Raw genomic sequence first — 10945 nt, forward strand, 5'->3', positions numbered from 1 at the left:
CAACAGTGCTAACTATTGTACCACCATGCCACCCCCACCTTTGGAGTCCTAACTCACAAATGAAATATTAATTTATTATGAAATTCAAAGTAATTTCACAGAAAACAATACTTATTATGCCTTTATTTCACATGTTTAAGAAATACAAGTAAATGAAACTAAATAAGACCATTCTAAATTGAACTGACCAAAAAATAAACAACTTTAGCACTGGAAATGACATTAAAATACTGAATCATCATAACACTGTCAGATGCAATAACACTAGTTTGACAAACTGATGTGCACTAGCCCTGGGATTTTAGACTTACCAAGCGTAACAAACCCTCAGCGCCCCACTGGAGGTCCTATTCTGTAATTTGTGCTGTAATGTTTGCGCCATATCCTACTTTAAGCTCTTCTGACCAGCAGGAGACTCCAGTGAGCAACTGAAGCCTTCAGAATTAGTCCTCTTTTCAACATAAATGGCTGGAAAGCTTCAATGCTTCATCTGGCCATTAAAAATATAAAAATAAAAGCCCCACAAGTTATTTTTCAGCAGTCAACTTGTATGGCTGCTACTTTTGCACCACCCAGGAAGTTGTGAAGTTTGACTGACAGTTTGAGCGGTTCTAAGAGATAAGCTTTTTAATGCCTTTAATTGGTTAAATATTTGTTAAAAAGACACAGACGTAAAGGGTTACCAATAGCATTGATTTTTATTTTTTTTTTAAAACTCCCCAAAAGAAAAGGGCACTTCCGAGTGTAATTACTGGACAAGTGGTTACAAAAATGAATGGATCTAATTATATAACACTGGAAATGCACATTTAATATTAAAGCTCAAAATATTAATTTATTATGAAATTCAAAGTAATTTCACAGAAAACAATACTTATTATGCCTTTATTTCACATGTTTAAGAAATACAAGTAAATGAACTTTACATTCTGAGGGATAGCCAACTTGAATTTAGGAGAGGTAGATCTGTTTAATCTACTTGAGTTCTTTAAGGAAGCTACAAGAGAAATTGATCACAAAATGGCCTACGACGTGATCTACTTAGATTTCCCGAAGGCCTTTGATGTTGTCCCCCACAAAGGGCTCTTGCTTAAGATCAAAGCTGCAGGGATTTTAGGAACTGTAGCAGCTTGGATCAAAAACTGGTTAACAGACAGGAAGCAGTGAGTAGTTATTAGAGGCATAATGTCACAGTGGGCCTGTGTTCATAGTGGGGTACTGCAGGGCTCAATTTTAGGACCATTATTGTTCCTAATTTACATTAATGATATTCACAACAATATATACCATAAACTGATTACATTTGCTGACAACACTAAGGTGGGGGGTGTAACAGACACTGAACTAGCAGCACAGAGGCTACAATGGGATATGATTTAATTAGATGAAATTTAATGTAGATAAATGTAAGGCAATCCATGCAGGGAGCAGAAATATAAAGTACAGGTATTTTATAGGTTCCACGGAAATAAAGGTAGCTGATTATGAGAAAGATCTCGGTGTGTATGTTGATGCTTCCATGTCCACTCTCGCCATTGTGAAGAAGCAATTAAAAAGGCCAATAGGATGTTGGGTTACATGTCTAGGTGTGTGGAGTTTAAGTCAAGGGAGGTGATTCTAAGCTTATACAATTCCTTGGTAAGACCCCACTTAGAATAGTGTGTACAGCTTTGGTCACCTTACTTTAAAAAGGACATTGCTGCCTTAGAAAGGGTTTGACGTAGGGCTACAAGAATGACTCCTGGTCTTAGAGGAATGTCTTATGAGGAAAGGTTTAGAGAACATAAGAACATAAGAAATTTACAAACTCGAGGAGGCCATTTGGTCCATCAAGCTCGTTTGGGGAGAACTCAACTAATAGCTCAGAGTTGTTAAAATCTTATCTAGCTCTGATTTAAAGGAACCCAGGATTTTAGCTTGTACTACAGACTATTCCATACTCTAACTACACGCTGTGTAAAGAGGTGCTTTCACAAATACATTTTAAAATGTTCTCCCACTAATTTCCTCCTATGGCCACTGGTTCTAGTATTTAAACTCCAGACCTGCCAGAATTTTATATACCTGAATCATGTCCCCCCTTAGTCTCCTTTGCTCGAGTCTGAACAGATTTAGCTCAGCTAACTTCTTCTAACATTCTACTAACATTCCTCTAAGACCGGGAATCATTCTTGAAGAGAATTTGACAGCAGTGGGTGAGACTTTATACATTTATAGAATTTATACACATAGCTGCCCAACTCGCTGCAGAATTAAATGCACGCCTCGACTATCCTGTTTCCACCAAATCTGTTTGTCAGGAGCGCCACAGGGTCAATATTCATGGTTGGGATGCTATAACCAAACCTTTGGTCACTCCATCAATGCCAAATGTTGGTTTCAATGGTGCCAGCAGCGCAAATCTTGGGCTATAGACAAAGTGCAATACATCCGGGAGGTGTGGAGAAACCCAAATAGCCTTGCCACCTGGACTGCTGCATACCCAGAATGCAGGACAGGAAAGGTTCAGTGATGGATTTAGCTGCAATATCTTGGCATTCCCTAGGGCCCCTACTTGTTCCAGAGGGGCACATCACTACCAAGGACTAACAAACCATTCTGGAGAACCACGTTCACCCAGTGATTCAAACATTGTACCTTGAAGGTGGTATCATGTATCAAGATGATAATGCATCAATACACACAACAAGACTGGTGACAGAGTGGTTTGATGGGCATGAAAGTGAAGATCTCCCATGAACTGCATGGTCACCAGATCTGAATATTATTAAGCCACTTTAGAGCGTTTTGGAGGAGCGAGTCAGGAAATGTTTTCCTCCACCAGCATTACATAGTGACCTGGCCACTATTCTGCAAGAGGAATGGCTCAAAATCCCTCTGGCCACTGTGCAGGACTTGTACGAGTCATTCCAAAGATGATATGATGCTGTATTGGCTGAAAAAGGAGGCTATACAGTCTACACCATACTAGTAAATTATTGTGGTCTAAAACCAGGTGTTTCAATTTAATTGTGCCTTTCCTCTGCGATGGGCTGGCCCCCCATCCAGGGTTGTTCCCTGCCTCGTGCCCATTGCTTCCAGGATACGCTCCGGACCCCCCGCGACCCAGTAGGATAAGCGGGTTGGACAATGGATGGATGTGCCTTTCCTTCATGTGCTCCACTGTTAGAATAATAATAATAATACACTTTATTTATGAAGTGCTTTTCAAAAACTCAAAGACACTCACAAACAACATAAAGTAAACATATGTGACAAACAACAAAAACGATTTTTGGATACGGATGGTTATAGTTTTCAGCAAACAAAAAGGATTTCAGCAGTTTGGTTTTGAAATTGGAGACTGTTGGACTGACAGTGGCAGTGGGGAGTTCCAAAGTCGGGGAGCTAAACAGGAAAATGCATGATCACCATGGCCATCAAGCTTGGATGGTGGGGGGAAGGACCCAGAGGAAGTGGATCTAAGACAGCAGGGAGGCTGGTAGGGGAGAACTGCAGACTGGATTTTTTTGTTCTTTCTCTTGTTGGCTGACACAACAGAATACTGAGTTATGAGAGATTTTACAGTAGAATTTTTTAAATAATGACCGCTTGGATATGGAATGTCATTAAATACAGAATTTCCCCCCATAATTCCCAAGGCCCCTCCTCCTTATTATCAAAACTTTTTAAAAAAAATAAAATAAAAATGTGACATCAGTGAATGAGACTGACTGGGACAAAATGCCAGAATACTGAACTATGGGAAATTTTCCTGTAGCATTTTTAAACAGTGACTCCCTGAATATGTCATAACATTACATTACAAAAAGCTTTGGTCCCTTATACATTATAGGGAAAAAAGTATTGGGAAACACTTCTTAATCACTGAATTCAAGTGTATATTGATCAGATTCATTCAGACCCAGTGCCACATGTGTATAAAATCAAGCACCTAGCCATGCAGTCAGGGTTACAAACATTTGTGGGTCATTCTGAGAAGCTCAGTGAATTCAAGCATGGTACTGTCAGAGGATGTCACCTTTGTAATAAGTCATTTCATGAAACTTCTTGGTGGATTGGTAGCTATTCCACGGTCAGCTGTAAGTAGTATCATTGCGAAGTGGATGTCACTGCGACGGGGCATGGGGTAGACGGGAAAAGAGGGTGACGATCCCTTAGCCGGTCCAAGACAACAAGGGGTTATTGAATAAAAGGGATGCATGAGGAAAAACACCAAAACAACAGGACTACAAGGGGTCAAACTAGAAAAGAGAACAAACTTAGGAGCATTAACTAAGAAATAACAGGTAAAGAAATAACTGGTAAATACATTGATAACAAGGACTAACCAAGGGCAGGTGCGAATCATCAAAAACAACCAATCAACAAGGCCATGGAACAAAAAGACACAGGTGAAATAACTTACAATTAACGAGACCAGGAACTGGGGAACCTAACAAACACCAAGGCCTAACAACACTAGAAAAAGACTAGGAACAAGTACAAGCACACAAGATCGAATAGCACATTGTATTTAATGATGAAACACACTGATGGCAACTGTGTTTATTGTGATTGTCTGGAGTCCGTAGAACATGGTATTCTGCACTGCCCCAAATATCACACACACAGACAAAGATTAAGTTCTAGATTTCTCACCCTGTTGGCATCCTATGCCACATCCTGTGGTGGCGGTAAAGCTGGTTGCCAACCACCATAAAAATTGAAGAAGAAGAATAACACGTACAAGCAAAACCAAAACCAAAACGGTCACAAGCAGGGCAAACTAAATAAAACAGGGAGGAAATGATAACTAATAAACACTAGAGAACAAAAAAACAATAAATATTAACTGGTAAGGCTGGCCTCAAACCTAGAGCAGTGTGGAGTGACACATCACATTTCTCTGTTTGGCAGTCTGATGGAGAAGTCTGATGGATGAATCTTGATTTGGTGAATGAGAAGAGAACATTACCTGCCTGACTGCACTGTGCCAGCTGTAAAGCTTGGTGGAGGAGGGATAATGGTATGCGGTTGTTTTTCAGGTGTTGGGCTAGGGCTCTCAATTCCAGTGAAGGAAACTCTTAATGCTTCAGCATACCATGATATCTTTGACAATTCTATGCTTCCAACTTTGTGGGAACAGTTTGGTGAAGGTCTTTTTCTGTTCCAGCATGACTGTGCCCCAGTGCACAATGCTAGGTCTGTAGTTACATCTTGTGGAAACCTTCTCAGAAGAGTGGCAGCCGTTATAGCTGCAAAGTGAGACCAACTTCATATTGGTGCCTATGGATTTATAACGGAGTGTCATAAAAGTTCCTGTAGGTGTAATGGCCAGGTGCACCAATACTTTTGTCCACTTGATGTAATTCTCAAGGCCCCTCCAACTTATTTTTAACACATCTAGAAAATCTGAAGTAGCAGGTGAGACTGAATAACACAGAGTGCCAGCACTGCGGAACCTAAAGAGGAGGAAGCTAGGGATTATCGTGGACTAATTCCTTTCTATGTAGTGTATTGCCATCTTCAGGCAGTCCATAGAATAGATAAACGCTGACACAGGCTTTCCTAAACAGCCAAGAAGATAAACACAAAATGAAGAACTAAAAAGTCAACGTGGGTTTTAATTGTCCACAGGCAAAATAATAATATTTTTTTAATCTAAATGTATAAACACAGAAATATGAAACGGTTGATGTGTGGTAAATATTACTGAATACACGCATCTCCCAACGCCTACCCTGGAACTGCTAATCAGCAGGGCACGCGGTCGGGGTACACCCCATGCGGGCTGTCAGTGTAAGTGAAGAGAGGGGCGGATGCCAGTGAATAGAATCACCGGCTCTGGTCATTGGTTGCTAGGTTAATTTGTCGTTCCCAGGTTTTGAGATACATTTTACTTTCAGTTTAAGTTTTACTTTAGTATAATACGTTAGTGTTAGTGCGCTGCATGGGAAAGTAACGGTTTCAGGTTAGATCAAAATCTCCGATTTCGCCAGCGACTTGGCTGTCTTAGGCGCCTGGAGATATGGCTTATGAACAGCCAACACGTCCCAGCTTCTGCCATAGCACCAGAGTGCTCTTACTGGTGCTGTCATAGTCTGATGTGGTGGAGCCCCAACTCGATGACAGGAGGGCAAAACACAGGGCTCTGAAATCGGCACATTGGGCACAGAGATTGAACTACCCAACGCTGACCAGAGAAGCTCCGCATTTCCCGTAAACGGCGTATCCATGCCTCGCGCACTTTTTAATGATATGTTACTGCAGTTTATTAGCCACCGAGCGGTTCATGCAATTATGCACGGTATAGTATTGTGTTGTTTTACACCGCATTATTTAATCTTCGCAACCAAGAGAGCTCAAACAAATTAAGCAAAACAGATTTACTTTAACTAAAACCACTTATTATGCAATGATTTCACTCTTAATAAATTGCAGCTGTCGTGTAAGAAAAGCACAAAGGGATCTCTGATATTACAAGGACCATAGATGATTTATTTAATATGAAGGTTAAAGTTTAGAAATAATTTCTTAAAATGTTCCACTAAGTCGCATCAGCATGTACCGTTACAAAATGCACTAAAGGGGAGTATTAAGTGGTAAGAAACACTTGCAGGTAACATTAGCGATAGCTGTATTATCTGAATGTATTATGACAACAAATCCGTGCAGTGTTGGTCATTATTTTAAACTGTTTTTGACTGTAGATGCAAGAGATAAATGAAGCTCTACGCGACTCACAAACTATTTAAATGTCATCAAAATAAAGTTTCATGCATTTGTAAATAGTGCTGTTGCCAAAAATATTTTACTGCATAACGTGTGAAAAATCTATACATGGAAATGTCATTGGGTAAATTACATCTATTTGGAGAAACTGAAATCAGAGCATTTGGGGTAACAAATACAAGTAAGTCAGTAGCCTGAATTACATACAAAGCTGTTATTTGTTATAATTGGTCATACACAATTAAAAATCACACAAAAATTAAAGTGTCACATTACAGTGACTGACAGACAAAGCATGGAAGTGTATATTTTATTTGATATTGATCATTTCTGGATGAGTTTTCCCACAACTAACCACCAACACACTTCTGGTAGGTGATGAAGGTGACTTGCCCAAGAACACATAGCTCCCTCAGGGTTTGATGCTCTGCCACAGGCTTGCCGTTGCAGGCGAGCTCCAGGCTCAGTCCTGGCATAGGGCCCTCCTTCAGCTTCTCTTTCACCTTCCCGACGGTGTCGGCCTCCAGGAGCTGCAGCTTGACCGTTCTGCCGTTGGACCCATCAAAGACGGACACGGAGATGTGGCTGGTGGTGGGATTGAGAGACACGCCCTCGTTGACGGCCTTCAGAGTGGCATGAGTGCTGCGCTGGAAGGTCTGGTCGAAGGGCGCTGGGGTGGGTGCAGGTGACCGTGTCCTCTCAGGTTTCTGGATCCCCCAGATGCTATTAAACACCTTGGGAAACAGTGAGAAAAATGGCTGTAACACAGTGTCTGCAACATCAATTAAAGCAACACTACTCACACTCAATAAGTATTCCATTATTTTCTTTTTTTAATAAATCACTGCATGACATCTTTAAAAAGGAAGCGTAAAATCACAATAAACATATAAAAAGAAACAACAAAGCAAAATATTAATCAGAAAAACTCAGCTTACCTGATGAATTACGTCCGTCATGTTTGATGTCGCGTCTTATTGTACTGTTTTTAGTTGTGGAAAACGCCTTTGTTATATAGTAGGAGGGGGCGTGTTCTTGGTCATGTGATCATTTACAAGAAGCTGCTCAAGTGAAAACACCCTGCATGCCAATCCGATAAGAATTAAACAAGAACTTAGCAAAAGAAACCTCGAAGCAATGAGGTGCATGTGCATTGCTATTTGAAAGGCACTAAGATAGATAAATTTAGGCACATATTTTAAGCACCTCGCTGTGTAACACAGACCTAGAGGATCAGTGGGGTGGGGGTAGTAGAATAATTCTGGAATATTTGAGTGACAGCATTCAGGGGGCACCAGGATTTGAACCCAGGACCTCTTAGCCTATAGCCCAAAATTAGATGGCAGAGCAATTCAATAGGATCCGTCGACTGTCAGCCTCCGGCACTTTCAAATGGACGGGTGACATCACAGAAATCCCACGGGAATGTCCCCAGGAAGTACCATGGCCAGAGAGCAAAAGTGAAACCACCACTTGGGAAATCACCAAAGACCCCTCCTACTTAATGTCAACATGTCAAGAAAATCTGTGGTATTGGGTGAGATTGAATAGGATAGAGTACCAGCACTGTAATTCAAATTAAAAGAGGAGGGACCTAGGAATTATGATGGACTAACGCCTTTCTATGTAGTGTATTGCCATCTTCAGGCAATCCATAAATAAACGCTGACACAGGGCTCTGCTAAACAGCCAAGAAGATAAACACAAAATTAACAACTAAAATCTTAGCTTGGGTCTTAATTGTCCACAGGCAAAATAATAATATTTTTTTAATCTAAATGTATAAACATAGAAATATGAATACGTTGATGTGCAGTAAATGTTCATTAATATATGCATCTCCCAACTCCTATCCTGGAGCTGCTGGGCAGCACGGCAAAAGGCCGGGGTACACTGCAGTACAATCAGGGCACACGGCCAGGGAACACCCCCGTACACTGTGGTATACTCTGGACACATGGCCGGGGTACAATCCGGTACACTCAGGGCACACGGTCAGGGTGCACTGTGGTACACTAAGGGCACATGGCTGAAGTTCACCCCAGTACACTCAGGGCACATGGGCGGGGTACAATCCGGTACATTCAGGGCACAAAGGTCAGGGTGCATTGTGGTACAGTACACTCAGGGCACAAGGTCGGGTACACTGTGGTACACTAAGGGCACATGGCTGAAGTTCACCCCAGTACACTCAGGGCACACAGCTGGGGTACATTCCGGTACACTGCAGTATACTCAGGGCATGCGGCCAGGGTACACCCCGCGTGAGACCACAGTGTAAGTAAAGAGGGGGGGTGGATCTATATCAATGTACTTGGTTATTGGTTTCTAGGTTAATTTTCTGTTCTCGGGTTTTGTGATGCATGTTGTTTAATCTTTCGTAACCAAGAGAGCTCGAACAAATGAAGCAAAACAGTTTTACTTTAACTAAAACTACTTATTATGCAATGATTTCACTCTTGATAAATTGCAGCTGTCTTGTGTAAGAAAAGCACAAAAGGGTTTCTGATATTACAAGGACCCTAGATGATTTATTTAACATGAAGGTTAAAGTCTGAAAATAATTTCTTAAAATGTTCCACTAAGTAGTAGCAGCATGTACCGTTACAAAAATGCAAAATGACAGTAATAAGTTGTAAGAAACACTTGCAGACATTACCTATAGCTGTGAAAAATCTATACATGGAAATGCCATTGTGTAAATTACATTTATTGGGAGAAACTGAAATCAGAGCATTTGGGGTAACAAACAGCAGCTGGAATTACAAGTATTTAGCATGACATTCAAGAAAACTGATTTGTTATACTGACATATGGTCATACACAATTAAAAATCACACAAAAAATTTAAGTATCATATTATGGTGACTGACAATGCATGGAAGTGTGTATTTCATTTAATATTGATAATTTCTGGATGAGTTTTCCCACAACTAACCACCAACACACTTCTGGTAGGTGATGAAGGTGACTTGCCCAAGCACACATAGCTCCCTCAGGGTTTGATGCTCTGCCACAGGCTTGCCGTCGCAGGCGAGCTCCAGGCTCAGTCCTGGCATAGGGCCCTCCTTCAGCTTCTCTTTCACCTTCCCGACGGTGTCGGCCTCCAGGAGCTGCAACTTGACCGTTCTGCCGTTGGACCCATCAAAGACGGACACGGAGATGTGGCTGGTGGTGGGATTGAGAGACACGCCCTCGTTGACGGCCTTCAGGGTGGCATGAGTGCTGCGCTGGAAGGTCTGGTCGAAGGGCGCTGGGGTGGGTGCAGGTGACCGTGTCCTCTCAGGTTTCTGGATCCCCCAGATGCTATTAAACACCTTGGGAAACAGTGAGAAAAATGGCTGTAACACAGTGTCTGCAACATCAATTAAAGCAACACTACTCACACTCAATAAGTATTCCATTTTTATTATTATTATTATTATATCACTGCATGACACATCTTTAAAAAGGAAGCGTAAAATCACAATAAACATATAAAAAGAAACAACAAAGCAAAATATTAATCAGAAAAACTCAGCTTACCGGATGAATTACGTCCGTCATGCTTGATGTCGCGTCTTATTGTACTGTTGCATAGAGTTCAGAGTGATGTTTTTTAGTTGTGGAAAACGCCTTTGTTATATAGTAGGAGGGGGGGCGTGTTCTTGGTCATGTGATCATTTACAAGTAGCTGCTCAAATGAAAACACCCTGCATGCCAATCCGATAAGAATTAAACAAGAACTTAGCAAAAGAAACCTCGAAGCAATGAGGTGCATGCACATGGCTATTTGAAAGGCATTAAGATAGATAAATTTAGGCACATATTTTAAGCACCTCGCTGTGTAACACAGACCTAGAGGATCAGTGGGGTGGGGGTAGTAGAATAATTCTGGAATATTTGAGTGACAGCATTCAGGGGGCACCAGGATTTGAACCCAGGACCTCTTAGCCTATAGCCCAAAATTAGATGGCAGAGCAATTCAATAGGATCCGTCGACTGTCAGCCTCCGGCACTTTCAAATGGACGGGTAACATCACAGAAATCCCACGGGAATGTCCCCAGGAAGTACCATGGCCAGAGAGCAAAAGTGAAACCACCACTTGGGAAATCACCAAAGACCCCTCCTACTTAATGTCAACATGTCAAGAAAATCTGTGGTATTGGGTGAGATTGAATAGGACAGAGTACCAGCACTGTAATTCATATTAAAAGAGGAGGGACCTAGGAATTATGATGGACTAATGCC

This window comes from Paramormyrops kingsleyae, chromosome 25, assembly GCF_048594095.1.
Source record: "Paramormyrops kingsleyae isolate MSU_618 chromosome 25, PKINGS_0.4, whole genome shotgun sequence".
In the NCBI taxonomy this organism is placed as follows: domain Eukaryota; kingdom Metazoa; phylum Chordata; class Actinopteri; order Osteoglossiformes; family Mormyridae; genus Paramormyrops; species Paramormyrops kingsleyae.